Raw genomic sequence first — 16260 nt, 5'->3', positions numbered from 1 at the left:
AAAATATATGACCTGGGTTTGAGTCGGACAAGTGGAATGCATTTCGCATTGCATACTAATGCTGGTAAATATGACAGAGGGACACCAATGTACATGGCACCGGAGATTCTTTTAAATTTGAAACCATCATCTCTTTCCCCTGACGTGTGGGCAATGGCCTGTGTCATTGTTGAATTACTTACAGAAAAAGAAGTATGGAATGCAGTTGATACAGAAGGTGTAAAAAAATTGTACTTGCAAAAAAAATATCCAGATTTAAGTGGTTTAGATGATGACATATCAAAGGTACTAAATTGTTGCTTTAGCTATATTCCCGATGAGAGGCCAGATTGTGCGGTTCTTTTGAGGTGTTTTGAAAAAAAAAAAACCGTCATATTCAAATTCCAGTGACAGTGATTGAATAATTCATTAGTAGAAGTAAAAAATACAATAACATTATCGAAACCAAGTGAATCTCAGACACAGTATTCCATTTATCCTTGAAGCCAAATTTAACATGAAAGTGTAGAAACATGATATGTTAGTTAATTAAACTAAGATTAAAGAAAATTGTGATTAATATTTTTGTATAAGATTCAAGACTGTGATTAAAAAGGTAATACCTACAATGTAAAAATAGTTTATTGTGAGTGTTGAGCAGTTTGTAATTCTCCTTGAAGTGTAGGTCTTGTCGAAGTCAATGATGTAAGAAAATTATTTTTAAAAAACGCAAATGTTTGTTACATATAAAATAATGTGTTCAATAATCAAAAAAAAAAAAATTGTTACATTACAAACTTTGAATCGTAATTCTTGTAAGAATGGAATTCAACTAAAAATTTATATTTTTGTAATTCATTAGCTTATTTCAGGGATTCACCTGTTATTATTAACTCATACGATTCGATGTATGTAAAAAAAATTCTACGTATTCATACTATTAATACCGTTTAATGAGAAGCACTTATACTTTTATTTGTGTTACAATTCATCAAAGAATTACTTTTTTTTACACGTTTTTTTCTTCAATAAATACTCAGTTATTAAACACAGCATTACAGTTTTTAACCAACAATAACCATCAAAATTTGTTGCAAAAAGAAATTTCAAATTTTAAAATGCCAAACACTGATGTTTATGTACAAACTTAATTTAATTAAAAGGCTGCTTCTCGACGACCAGGCATTGTCACTATTCCAATCTTTGTTATTCTTTGAGGGTAGCTACACCTTTCTTTTCAGCAAAGCTTTTACAGGCAAATGTCTAGTACATACAGCGGACTAGAGTGGATGCTGCTAGACACTTTCTGTATCTGAAATAATAACTGCTCTTTACACATTCATTCCAAATAACGATAATCAAGTGATTTTTATCAATTTATACTTACCCGAAGCTTTCAATACGTAAAAAAAATCTGATTTTATACTCTTTGGCTTAACTATTTTATAAAGAATAAAAGTAATAAAAGATACTGCTTTACACAACAATAATGAGAATGATTTGTGCAATTTATTACTTGTACACTATTTTCATATCATTTACGTTCAAAGCCTTGTATTCCACCTGTAACTACTATTAATAATCAAACGATTACATTTTGCATGAAAAAAAAGTAAATAAAAGATCGTATAATTACTAACCAATTGAACACAATAAGAAAATATTATTCACTCTGTAAGTTGAACATCAAACATATCCAACAGTTTCAAGTACAAAGACTTAGCTTCATCAATTTCTTCTGGGTATTTGGAGATTTAAAGGGTATTGTTTACCAATTCCTTGAATGAAAGATTAACTAAAGTAGGAACTACAGTCATAGTCTGTAGCAGCTCGACGACTGCATCTCTGATGATCGATTTGCCATAGTCCTTACAATTGTATCTTTCGGGTAGGTTGTATAAAACAAATGGAACTCCATATACATGGGACTCAACTTTTCGCTGCCTTATCCTATGATCATTCCATAGACTTTTTGTTAAAGCTGGATCTTTTTGTATAATAGCACCAAATGCATACTGTAGGCACATTTTGTGACACTCGCTTCCGTTGAACAGGTTATCTTGCTTCATCGATTTAAACAGATTATTCAAAAAATCTGCTGAGTGCTTTCTTAGTTGTCCCCAAAATGCTTCTATTCGCTGATTATGAACACTACGTGCTTTTACGTAACTCTTTTCTCCAGCCAGTTTGTCATCATCCTCTGAACGTAAACAAATTTGGAGAGTTTAAATTAATGTATTCTCAGTGCCCCTATCAGAACGAATAACAGAGGGCAAGCAGTTTTTTTCTAGAACGGACTTTAAAAAATAGTGTGCAGTAACCTGCGGATCATTGTTAGTATCTGCAACATTTAACCATAATAAATATCTGCTGAAACCATTTATAAATCCATGGATAGCAAAACCATACCTCTTTAGCTTATCGTAACCATCCAGGTGCCAAATAAAATTGGGTCCTGGACTCACATACTCATGCCTTTTCAGTCTATGTGCAGTACGGTTCTCTAATCATTCTGGATCCAATATTTGTAAGAGCTCATAAACAGTGTCTCTCTTGATGAAAAGATAATATTTTTCTTTTAACTTACTCCACAAGGCTCTATATCCAAGGTTTGTTCCTGCAGACTCAATTTCATCTAGTATTGCTAAGCAAATATCTTCTACATCACTCTCTTCAATATCTTTTTTTTGCAAACCTAAATTCTTAACTATTCTTTTCAGACTACTTAATGAAATAATTATTTCATGTTTTTTCTGGAGGATATTTAAAATTTCATTATAGCTTATGTTCTTGAAAAACAGTGCCTCAACCAATTTGACCGTATTAACATCATTAGTCACACTCATGTTAGACCTTACTTATATAACAGGAGGCAATGATAAATTTTAGACGACGACGACGGAGGCTTTTTAAAGTTGAATAAAAAAAATTACTTGCAGTATGAAACCATCACCTTGTGATCTGTAGAAAAAAACAAAAATAAAAAACATAACCTTTTTCCATTATTATTTTGCAACTATCTGTAGTATTATAAGTTAAAGGAGTCTTACATTAGTTATCTCATGTACTTAAAGAAGCTCCACGAAACCTTGAACAGCTTTAATTCATTTCTTATAACCAATTTCTTATAAATCGTAGCTATAAAAATAAAACTGAATAAAAGGTAACTCGCCACGCATTAGAAGTTTTGCAACTTACGGTAAGTAGACCGATACAAGCGCCACTGCAGAACGTGAACCATACAGGCTTCCATACTTCCAATACATAAAGAAGCTCTCTCACCATATAGCAGTGGGGGCCTGTTTTATCAACGGTTCTATACTGCTGTACGCCATGACAAGTTATTACCAGGCAGCAAGATGCTTTGGACATGCGTACATCATATACATATTATAAAGTGCATGTTCTCTCTACATTGACAATTCCTCAAAATATTATGTTCTTAAAGAAACATGGCATTGTTAGATTAAAATTATATTTGAAAGTATACCTTTCGTCATTATTAAGTAACTTTCGTCACAATTAAATAACTTTTATGATATACCACATTATTTATAAACAAAAATCCTACAATCAAATACTTCACAATGTTAACCTTTAAAAAAATATGGAAAAGTTCTTAGACTTAAAGTAAATATAGTAAAAAATTATAAAAAATTTAATAAATTTGATCAATTTAACAGATTCATTATTAGTAAACCACTTTATTATTTTTATTTAAAACAGTCTTTTCCATGTATTACTATTATGCATTGCCTCATAGAATGGTGAGTTGATGAAAAAAATGATTTTTTGATGCCGAAAAAAACACATTTTATTGATCTTATTTTGGCGATACAATATTAAGTGGATTATGTAGTTAAAAAAAAAATCTTTTGCCTTAATACATTGTACACTATGTTTTATAAATGATGAACGTACCATTTTAGATGCAAAATTACCGTGACTTATAAATTTTTGCTCGTTATCCACGAATACACCGTGCGCAAAATAATGAGAGTTAAATTGGATGACAGATAAAGAAATTTTTCCAGAGAAAACAGTTGTAATTATAACATATATATTTGTGACTTCTCCATACTTTAAAAAATGTGAACTTGTTTCAGGAGCAATAAAAGAATCTTTCTTGAATTTTATGTCATTTATAGAAATACTGTTAAAACACAATTTTTTCTTGTTAAATGGAAAATAATTATTTATAGAATTATCTTACGATTGCGATCCAAATTTTATATTTATTTCCAAATAGACTGCAAAATATAAATTTTAATATAAATACATTTGACTGAATTGATATCTAATACCTATGGTTTTCATAATATTAATTTTGTTATTTAACAATCCCAAACATACTTATTTTTTTTAATGGTGTGATTCAAATCTCACCGTCGAAAATTTCGGGAAGAGGCCATTTCTTTTCATTAATTCAAGATAATGCACAAAATTATCAATGCACTCTTTAATTCAAGGTTATCTCCTGCAATTTATGCAAATATAAAAAATATTTTTAATTTTGCTTTTCTGTATTAATTTCTATACTTAGATCTCTCAAGTATTTTAACTCTTCTATCAAAAGCTTAGAGATCATCTTATTTCTGTATATTTTCCTGTCCTTTGTATAAAAATCACCACAAAAAATAATACTTTACAATTCTGATTAAAAATTAGGTAGAAAACAAGGAGAGGTTGCATACTCTGGTCCAACCTGTCTTTTACCGTAATGGGATCAAAGAGCATTGCACGTTTCAATATCATTATAAAAAATTTATTAAGAGAAAACCTATATCTTGTTGCCTAGCATGTTAAAAATTATTCAAAAAATTCTCCTATGATTAAACGTGCCTAAAATTTCGAATTACATGTTTCTGCACTTTAAAAAAATTTTAATGGTTCACCATCGCTTCCATTAAGCCTTTACTTTTTTTGAAAGCGTTACAAAGAGATATTTCAAACGGATACAGCTTTTATTTAAAATCTTAAAACCTTATCGTTGTGGACATTGTATATTATCTGAGTTTTTGGCTCGTCGTATAATTTTAGCTTGCTATACATGCTTGGTTGTTTGTTCTCCACAAATAAATCATGTAATGGATCAGAAACTTAGGCAAAAATTTTTTTTAGTTCTGAAATGGTTCTTCTACTGATTTCGTTATTTAAAGTATCAAATAGATTTTTAAATATTATTGGATCTTAAGTATTTGTCATAAAATCATTAAAAGGATTTATAATTAACTGAGCATCACTTCGTAACAAATTTAAAACTTGGCACAACGTGCATGTTAATTTCAGAACTCTTTTTTAAAACCGATATTGTAGATATGTGATGATGATGTAGATATATGATAAAAACCATTAGTATTTATAAAACCAATATATCACTCCTTATCGCTTTCGGGACCTTAAAAAGTTGTTATTCAAATAATTGAAATTTATTTATAAGATAATTTTTATGTAAATACGCAGCAGTATATATATAAACTAGTAAGACTCTACCTCCTGCGCGCTCCAAGAGTCAACCCCCCCCCCCATTATTAAATCAGTTCAATACTTCATTATTTTAGTTTGCTTTTTGAAGTTAAAGAAATTAAATAATACTTTGTAAAGTAGTTAAAGAGTCAAAATAGAAGTAGTGTCAATTTAATAAATACCTTTTTCTAAATTTATAAGATAACTTTTTGCCTTATTTCTAATCGCAGAAAATATCCAAGAAAATGAAATTAAAAAACATTTTTAATTAACTTATGGATTACATAGTGATTCCGAAAAAAAGTTCTCATAGGTTCTTTTTACTTCCCTTAACCATCCTAATATGGAATTCAAATTAGGCCCAATATTAAGTACAGATAAGAATATTTAGAGAAGTAATAAAAATAAATGAAAGGTGGTTATACTCTCCACCGTAATGGATCTCTCTGATCGTAAATCACGGTTTTTAAAATTGTATGTGTACAAATAAATAAAATTTTTTTTATTGATGGCCCAAAAGCTGTAGAAAAAACAATTCTATATAAAGAGTTAATTTATTATTTCACTTCTCGTGGAAAAAAGTATTATCTACTGCATAGACTAGTATAACATCAATATTACTTCCAAAAAGAATGACTAGTCTTAGAAAATTTCGTTTACTGTTAGCTTTAAACAATGTAAAAAGTGTGTTATTAGATTTTAAATCTGAGAAAAAAAATTAAAAGAAGTCAATTAAATTATTTGTGACGAGACTTCTAGAATCCCAAAAATAGCCTTAAAATAGTTGAAAGAACATTAGGTGATTTATGTGATAAAAATACTCATTTTGGTAGTAAATCAATTGTTTTAGAAGGCGATTTCAGACAGATTCTTCTACATTAAAAAAAAAGTAATTAAAGCATGATTATACAAGAAAGGATAAAATCATAATATCATCAGTCGCTGTTTCGTATTCTAAAACTTAATAGTATCTATACTCGTTCAATTGACAAAACATTTTTGAAATTATTATTAGATATTGGACAAGGAAAAAGTTAAATCGTTTCAAATACTAGATGAAAGAAAACAACTGATATTTGTTCCGATATTTTTGGTAAAAATATTAACTTTTCGATAAATAGCGTCGTACTTACTTCGCATAACAAATATAGTTACAGTTCGAGTAATACAATTCTAAATCATGAAAAAGGAGGAATAAAAACATTATACTGCTCATAGATCATGCTATTTACAAGTATGTTGATAACTCTGATAATGATATTTATATAAGTTTTTCAATCAAATTATTATACAATATTTGTAAAGGCTTATTACTGCATAAGGTTAATCTAAAATTAGAGCAGTTGTTATGTTGAAACGAAATTTAAGTATAGTTGATGGCTTACGTAACGGTACAAGATTAGAATCACAAAATTACTTCAATAAAATATTAAAGCAAAAATTATAGCTGGAGAAAAAAAAGATAGAGAGTTTTTATACCAAAAAAACTCTTAATACAGAAAATTCATTACCATTACATTTTATTTTATACAGAAAAAAATTCCCTGTAGTCTTCGCGTTTTCAACGACCATCGATAATTCTCAAGGTCGAAGTTTTAATAATATTTTATTATATTTGAAAAAACCACTGTTTTCGCTTAGTCGATTGTACGTTGCGTTATGAAGATGCCAACAATAAAAATAAAGTTTATATTTAAATAGAACGTGATAATTATTTAAAAGTAGTAAATATTGTTTGGAAAGAAAATTTTGACGCTAACTAATCTAAAGTAAATAAAAAAATATTTAATTTCTTTACATTAGCAAAAACATGAAATTGTCTGAAATAATCTTGCAGAGTTTATTTATAGAATTAATAAAAGTATAAAATCAATGAAATTATTATTTAAATATTTTTTTATGACGATACGCATTATTTGACATATTTTCATAAATATGATTCTTATCTTCTCATGATAAATAATGCAACAAACAAGGTTTGGATATTTTTTAAGTTCGTTCATTGTTATTGATAGAGTCCTAAAATATGTCATGTTCTTATACATATTCAATAATGCAATTAATAAACTTTTAAAGAATTTAGTAAAAACAAAACCAGGACACCATAGTACTACCTCAACGGAGGTGTGAAAATGTGCTAATGGGCTAAAAATCTGGGGCTTTTTTGAAACTGTTAGAAGAGTTGAGACAGAAAGTGCAAATAGCCACATAACTAAAAATCACATGAAAACCGATAAAGTTTAACCTTATTAAGAGATGCGGCCCAAAGGTGAGTGGAAGGAGTTTTTTAAGTTGTATTGAATAATTCGGTTGTTAAGTTATACGAAACATGAGGGGAGGGCAAAAAGAAACTAAACGAGAATTCAACCCAATAAAATGGGGTAAAAACTAATAGCATAGAAGTGGACTAACACATTATACAGCTAAATAAATTACTACATTTGAATAAAAAATAACAACGTTGAGCTAAGGAGTGGTAAAAACTGGCTGTTTAGAAATTGTTAGAAGGCTGAGAAGTTTCTTTGAAAAGTGTATGGAAATCTGAGAGTGAGAGTACAAAAAGTAAAGAGTATGAGGGAGAGAAGAGTGGGTGGAGAGGGGGCTAAACAAAAATTTAACCAAATAAAAATATAGTTAAAACTGATAGAATCCTACCGTATTAAGTGGAAGGTCTGAGGGTGGGTGGAGGAGGGGCCAAGGGGGGGCTCATAAAAATTAAGCGGAGGTCCTGAGGAATGGTTGAAGGGGGTGGAGGGGGCTAACCAGTAATTTTACCCAATAAAAATTATGTGAAAACTGTTAAAATTTCACCTTCTTCAGAGAGGGTGTCTAAGGAAGGCCAACGAGGGGTGGAAGGAGGTGGAGGGGGTTTTGTAGAATGAACCTGTAAAATCACTATATAATATAGGAAGTTACATACATCCTTACATTATATAGTTATTTTTGTAGGGCATTTCACATATTCACCCTACAGCCATCCCACAGCCTCCCCTTATATAAGCTAAAATTCTACCATTTTGACTGTTAATTTAACATTTCCAACTTTTTTCTGAAACCCCCCTCAGCTGCTTTACAGCCCTTCCGAAATATTTTTCTTGTCCCCCCACAGCCCCAATACTTTTTTTTTGGCTCTCTACAAAATTCTTTATTAAGCATGAATCATCACAATTTACTATATATTTAATTTTACTTAGTTTCAAAAATAATTATTTTCATCTACTTTTCCAACAAGGAGGTAAATACCCTTAACATTTTTTTATGTGACTCGAATTCTAAAAAGGCACTCTCTATATTATTAAGATCTGAAGGAAATCTGAAAGTTCTAAGGCTTGTTATCCCCTTTGAAAGCAAAATTGATTTTATGCCAATCTATGCGATTGACATAATTTTTTTTATTTCGAGAAATAGAAAAATAAATGAACGTTTCATATAAATAAGTTTTTCCTGACCCTCCTGAATCATCTATTAAAAAATTTTATTTTTTGTTGGCCAATAATATGAAATATTTTTTACTAGTCATTATTTAAACTTTTATCCATCAACTTAAACATTTCTTTACTAAAGCGTATAGCATCGTCTACATCTTTTCATTTTCCTTTTTTTTTAATGTATGTAAATTAAAGCATTTACATGATTTATCTTCTGATTCTAAAATTTAGCCAGTATGTAAAAGAGCCAAATCATCTTTATTATCAGGCAAATCCTCAGACTATTATTCTTTATATTTATTACATATTTCATCACTTTGAACGATTTCTGGGTTTAAAAACCAAGCAAAAAATTGTCCTAATCAATATTGAAACATAAGAGCAATGGCTTTTTTTAAAATGTCATCTTTTTTTTCTTAATTGCCTATTGAACCCATTGCAATTGTAGTATCTTTGAAAGTTTTATATGTTATTCTTTTGTATGTTATTATATCATTGAACAGTGTCAAACCAGTTCCTTCATTTAATAAAAGTTTAAAAGAAAATCTTTCATGATATTTTGGAGATATAATGTTTAATCTACTTGTTGCACTATTTTTGTAAGGAATACTGAAATAAATTAACTTTTAAATTGACGGTTTTTCAATGTTTTAAAAGAATGCAACAGAATTAATACAAATAAATTTCAAGTAATTTTAGAGTTACGAAAATAAACTTTTAACTTTTTACGCCCGGGGTTGGCGTTCGAAACGCGCCGGCGGGTAAAGTTCTACTTACATATATATACATAATATCTTATTATATTACATGTATGATTCTTCTAAGGGATGACAATATTTTGACCTTAAATTTTTTTAGTTCACTGCGCAATTTAATGATTTGTTGCTGGCCAATGAGTCTTCTACTACTTTCCATGTCGTACATATATTTTTGAATAAATGACCAAAAGTGTTGACGTAATAGAGAATAATCTGACTTTACAACGTAAAATAATTTATACATCAAATTGAGTGTCTCCATAGGTTTTTCGAAATTATTGACGTTGTTTTAGATTACGTAACAATATTATAAATTATCTAGTTTATCACAAAAAATAATGAACCCAGATGTTGACTTGACAGTTCCACAGAATTTCTTGTATTCGTTGATTAGAGGACTTGAATCATTATGACCCTGTAAAGGTAATAAGTAATCTTATTTTACGTAAACATTATATGAAAATTATTTTAAAAAATTTTTTTGCAAAAAATTAAAAATCTTTGAATTACCAAGAAAAATGTCATATAAATGAATTAACGACATAGAGTTTTGTGGGCCTCACTAGTCTAGATTTTACTGTATCTTGAATCAAACTTTGTAGTAGCTGTAATGGCAAAGCTTGTTTGCGCTTTGAAATAGTTGAATGAATTTGTAAAACTATTAAAATTTTTACATAAATTATTTCTATGTCTTATAAAAAGTATAAGTGATGCGAGTACTGACCATCTGTACTTATTTTTGTATTTTGTTTTATTACATCATAGTGATTAAAATAATCTGGAATAACATATAACTGAATATTAATGACATTAGTGGATACTTTTTTTTGTGGTTCTGAAACTTAAGCTTCAACAAGTTTAATCAAGTTAGTACAAACGTTGTTAAATTTTTTTTCGACCTCAAAAATAAAAGTGCATTCATCTTTTTCAGTATGTTATTCAAAAATTGTATTAAAATCTGACGATATCTGAAACAATACTAACAAAACCAGTTTGTTACGAGTTCTAACCTTCTTAGTAAATTACTGATTTTCAACTGATATTTTGAAAATAAATATACTTTAATAGGGATGGAAAAAGATCAGCGTATATATTGTTGTTGATATACGAATATAATTTCTGATGTAAATAAACAAACGCATCTTACCAGCTTTCGAGCTAGATCACTTCTCAAGATTTCCAAATGTTGAATCTATTGAATTCCGTGATCATCCAGCATTACCAAGCTTCTGTGAACATAAGATGTGTCTCATAGTGCCAAAATATTTTTATCTTTGCATATACATTTTTCACCACATAGCAAATCCAAAATTTCAGATTGTATGGAACTGGAATTCACTGTATTTTTGGAATTGCGTAGCGCTCTACTTAATTGTACGTCTTCAGAAATGCAAAATAATTCTCGAAATTTATTGTATTCATTGTAGAGAAGACCGTGAGCATTTACTCTTATTTTCTGTTTATCGTTTACAGGTCTAGCAAATGCGACGTATGGAGTACAATGTAGTTGAGTTTCTTCCACTTGAAATCATTTGGAAACCGATTCTGCTAAGATTTTTAATCTAGCTGCCGTTATGCTATGAAAAAATTGAGTAATGTAATTAAAAATAATAGAAATAGACAATGAGATTACCATGGAAAGTACTAATATATAAAGAAAAGCTAAGTAAATAACAATGTTCTACAATAAATTTAATTAAATTTTAAAATAGTATTTGTATAGATATTTGTAATATTACATGATTACACAAAACCAGAAAAAAGCATCAAACAACGTTGTCAAGTTAATTCTAGATGAAGAGAGAAATTGGCTCTGATGTATTAATTGCAATGTAAAAAAAAAAGTCTCAGTTAAACTGATTATTTGATTTTTCGCACTTGAACATTTCTTTGTTAATAACTGTATAGCATAAATGCTTCTGGAAAGGTTCAATAAATCTTAATTTTTTTCGTAGCTAATAAGCATAAAATTTACTATCCCATTTTGACTGTCACCAAGTAATTGACAAAGTTCTTTTTTTTGTACTTAAAACATATATTATTCACCATAAAATTTAGTTATTTAAGTTACATTGTATCATAACTTTTGTAACTTCTGATAAATCAAAATTATTACAAATATTAAGTTTATGGTTGATAAAATTATCATTGAAATTTGTTAACTCGCCTGATGTAGAGCTGTTATGTTTCACAACTAGTGCTGTAGAAGTTCACGTTTTATTAATTTTCTTAGAAATAATGCTATTTTAACAATCATTTAATGCTCATCTTTTTCTATCTATACTAGTGATCAAAGGATTTTGGATATCTATCTCACTAGCTAAAGAATTTTCTTTATCATTAACAAAGCACAGTGAATTATCTGAAGAGATCGGTACTTCAGCTTGACAATTGGATTTAAGTCCAATTGTATCGAAGTGGATACCATCAGAGTTGTTAGGACCGGTCGTAGGTACTTGTTGTAATGCTGATAAGTTTTCAGCATTATTCTGAATCGTAGTCGCACCAGTACCCAAAGAATTTTTGAATTAAGAGTTACAGCTCTTAAAAGTAAATATTTTTTTGCATGAAAAAACAAATAGTTTATACATATTGTCTTCTGATAGAATGCAGAATTTGTCACCATCCATATGTTTGGCTAAAATTCAAATAAGTTTTGTGAAATACGTCTAGCAAACGCAAGTTATTATATAAACACGTAATGTGTCTGATGATTACAGATTTTTTTGCGTAATAGCGTTAAGCTGATTTCATGGAACTCATCATTCTTATCTAAATATCTGTACTCTAGTAATTCTACTTTTGCATTGGAAAACATTAAAGAATCATAATAATGACGTAAAAGAAACTAAGCTGTCAGTAATTTGACAACAAAATAAAGTTATAATAAGTAGCCTCCAAGTGACATGCAACTATGTCAACTTAAATTGTATTTACTACTAAAGTAATCAATCAGTTCTGATAAATTCCAGCTAATCAGAATATTTTTTACAAAATCGTCCATAATTAAGTTGTCGCTTCTTCTTCTTTTTTAATCCCACTTCTTCATAGAGTTCTTGCAATCATTATCTTAAGTGCACATTGAAAAACTGACTCTTGAAAATGTATGTAAGACAATTTTTAATATCCTTACACCATAAATATCGGTTAGAAATTTTTACCGGTTTAATAAGACGAGATAAGACTTACAGTTTGTAAAAAGAATGTTCCTTTATACAAAAGTATATTACAATGCAAGGAATTCATAAGAAATACGTGCGTATATAACAACTAAATAGCCCTCCTTAATACACAGTTGAGAGCAGACTTTACAATATGTATATAATATACGCATGTACAAAGCACCCTGCTGCCTGGTTTACCACTTTTCCAGCGTACAGCAGTGACACGACCGTTGAAAAAACAGGCCCCTATGCATTGGGAGACTATATCACAACATACGGGAGGGGCAGCAATGATACAAAAGCTGACATCGCGCCATCTTACATGGTTTTGAGTACTCTGATATATGCGTAGTGCACATCACTCGTCTCCGTTGTGAATAGCTCTGTAAGTGCACTTTGTATGAAGGCAACATCAGACTGGACAAGACACGCCGAATTTCTCAAGTGTAGGTACTTTTACTTGTTCCCTCGATCCTCTCCCCTTTCTACTGATATACACCTATTGGCGGACTTGTTATTAATCACTGACTGTTGATCGAATGTCAAATCGCAAAATATACTAAAGATAAGTGAGAAAGAACTGAGAATATAATCTTGAAGATGGAGAGAGAGTCACGTACACAAATAAAAAAACTTGCGTTAACAAATGAGTGTAGAAAATTATTTGATTCGTGACCTAATGTGTTATAGCGCGTAAGCATGCTATGAGCCACGATCCTCTTCTACGTGACTATACTTCATTTTAGTCGTGTTTGACTGAACATTGCTGCCGTTAATTCTCAAAATCTTGACCATATAAGGGTAAAACACTGTTGAGCCAACTTAAGTAGGCTAGATAAGTAGGGAAAAGAGGAAAAAGACGTATAAAGTAAAGGTAGGCTAGCTCAGAAGAGTAACATAGGAAGTGAGAAAAAGCCACGAGAGAGAGCAGATGATCTTGAGCCTGCAAGCATGCAAGACGTTTTTGTCCCCACGATTTGTCGCAATTTGTTGTTGTGGTGGCATTTTTTCTATCTCCGGCGTTTTTTTATTGCGACGTCCTGGTGTACTGCTTGGTGCTGGTTTTTTCCTGGTTCTGCTGAGAGAGCAAGTGATGTTGGGCTGATGATCAGCAAGGTGACGAGCCATGAACAACAATTATGTAGCTTGGTCAGCAGGAACGCCTGCTGATTTGAGTTGATACGCTCTTTACTACCTAGACACCTAGACCGAGGCAAACAGCATCCCGAAGACAGCGTTCTAAAGACAGCATCCGTAAGTACCAGCCTGTAGGTAGCTTTTGTAAAGGGCAGTGGCCCTCTTAAGACCACGTGCGTCTGCCCGTGCCACAATTTTTTGCTCCATGATCTCGTCAAATATCCACGCTCGACGTGCGTACACACACGCACACACACACCAACACCCCTGAACAGTTACTTGTATTTTTTTAAATCTTGAATATACATACATATACATATATAATTTTATGAAAGAAGTCTACAGATATGTATAATATATTATTTTACTTTAAAATTTTACTCGCAAGCAACTCGATTAAGTGTATCTCTTTTCGTCTTGTGTATCGTGTGGAGAAAGTCACGAGAAACGACGACGCCTGTAGCTGCGATACTTGGTCCCGGCGGTGTCTTGATGAACGAGATCTGCACATCATTTTATAGATGTCACCGAGAGTGTAAGGACAACAGCGGCATGGTCGAGGTCGAGTCATCAAAACAAAGGTTCTTTAAAAAAAGAACAACTGTTCCCTATGCGTGTAAGTATTTTTCTTCTTGAGTGGAAGCTTTAAGTTCAAAAAGAGAGTCCAAACACTTCTTTATTAATCGTTCTCAGTTAGGTCTAATTTTCTTAGATAATACTGGAGCTGACATACTATTTCTCTCCAACACAAATTCTGGCACCAAACCAACTAACCCTAGACTTTTAAGAGCTAACAACTTTTAAGGGCCCTTATTCAAACACATTTCCTCTTGGCTCTCTCAAATTTTCAATATTTCCTACTATTAGTGTTGTTAAGTTTGAGCCTGACGTTTTCAAGATTCATAACGATTTTACTGAAAGCACTAACAAGAAATGAGTAACCTACATTGATTTTAGCAAGCAGAGATTGCTCCTTTCATTTTACAGGGATCAAAAATTTCATTCATGAAGAATTTGTATGTAGGAGTTTTTGAGGCCACTGATTACAAATCTGACGAAATAATTTGAAAATTAAAAATGTCGTATCCAAAATGGTAAAAGAAAAAAGTCAAGAAAATTTTTATTTCAATGGCATACTTTGTAATACCGGCGTCTGAGGTTGCTAGTTACAAACTAAATTTCAGATTTGAAAAAAAAAATTAAAGCCAACAAAACAAGAAAGTAACAGTTTCCATTTAAATGACAAATTGAAAACAGACGTTTTTCAAGCCACTGAATTCGTAGTCAGTCATCATCTATCTGTTGTCAGTTTTTCAAAATTTAACACATAAATAACATACTAAAGATTTTAAATAAAATATAATTAAAACTGCACAAAAATAATACAAAAAAATGTTAATGTGTATTTATGTAGTTATGCCTATTAAAAATTTTAATATTTTAATACTCTCAAAACTTATTTGGTCTTTGGTGGCAGCCACTTTCATATTTTATTTTGGAGAACGAATTTTTTTTCCAAGCATTTTTGAAAATGGATAGATACCTATAAAAAAAATTTACATCCTTAATTTTTGATTAAAAAAAACCCGTTATATTTCTCTTCTCTGCCTTCGGCATTCAATGCATTTCAGTTCACAGCTACAATTTCTATTTAAGATAATAATGAATATAAAAGTCATACAAGACATTACTTTTACTTTTATAGTGACAGATTAACTTGTAGTGTTTTATTATGTAGTTATATTTTTACAACAATAACTTTATATACTTCTTAGATGACGTTGATACATTAAAGTCATCTAGTACATGTTTTCTGGCTAAAATAAAAGGTAAAATTTTGAATGATGGTTTAAACATGTGTTAAATTTTTTTAATTTTATACATGATGGAGATCATTATTTGACGGCTGTACTAATTGTCGATGAAATTAAATAACTATGGGCTTAAGATGAAATAGATGATTCAGGATTTTATTATCTTTATTACTTACTCTGTTCCTGATACAAATTCAATATTTTCCTACTGACAACTTTATGTGCTTTTTTGAATTTTTGCAGCCAGTTATCACATGCCCACAATGAAATAGAATTTACATTTGAACTTTGTTTAGATTTTCAAGCTTATCTTCTTACATCAATACCATGAATCATGTGATCAGCTACTATGACTTTTTTAAGATTATTTAGAAAAAAGTAAAGGAATTTAAAACAATTGTTCTTGATAAGTTCAACGTTTATTTGTCTTAGTTGTTTATTAATAGAATTGTTGCTCTAAATAAACTAAATAATATCAGTGTTTAACACGTCATGAACTATGACTATTTCTAAT

The 16260-nt window shown here is 30.3% G+C and overlaps 1 protein-coding gene and 1 pseudogene across 1 annotated transcript in view; both read right to left on the bottom strand.

Moving 5' to 3' along the window:
- Positions 1 to 16260, bottom strand: part of emp (epithelial membrane protein) — a 469800-nt gene that overhangs the window by 192152 nt on the left and 261388 nt on the right. The gene's annotated exons all lie outside the window — the stretch shown is intronic.
- On the bottom strand, positions 1734 to 3314 carry LOC149374424 (uncharacterized; annotated as a pseudogene).

The sequence above is a fragment of the Copidosoma floridanum genome, unplaced genomic scaffold, assembly GCF_036245765.1.
Source record: "Copidosoma floridanum isolate Cflo_tuat_1 unplaced genomic scaffold, Cflo_Japanese_pri ptg000020l, whole genome shotgun sequence".
Classification (NCBI taxonomy): domain Eukaryota; kingdom Metazoa; phylum Arthropoda; class Insecta; order Hymenoptera; family Encyrtidae; genus Copidosoma; species Copidosoma floridanum.
Note: the sequence above shows the minus strand (reverse complement) of the source record. Positions and strands in the feature narration are given on the sequence as shown.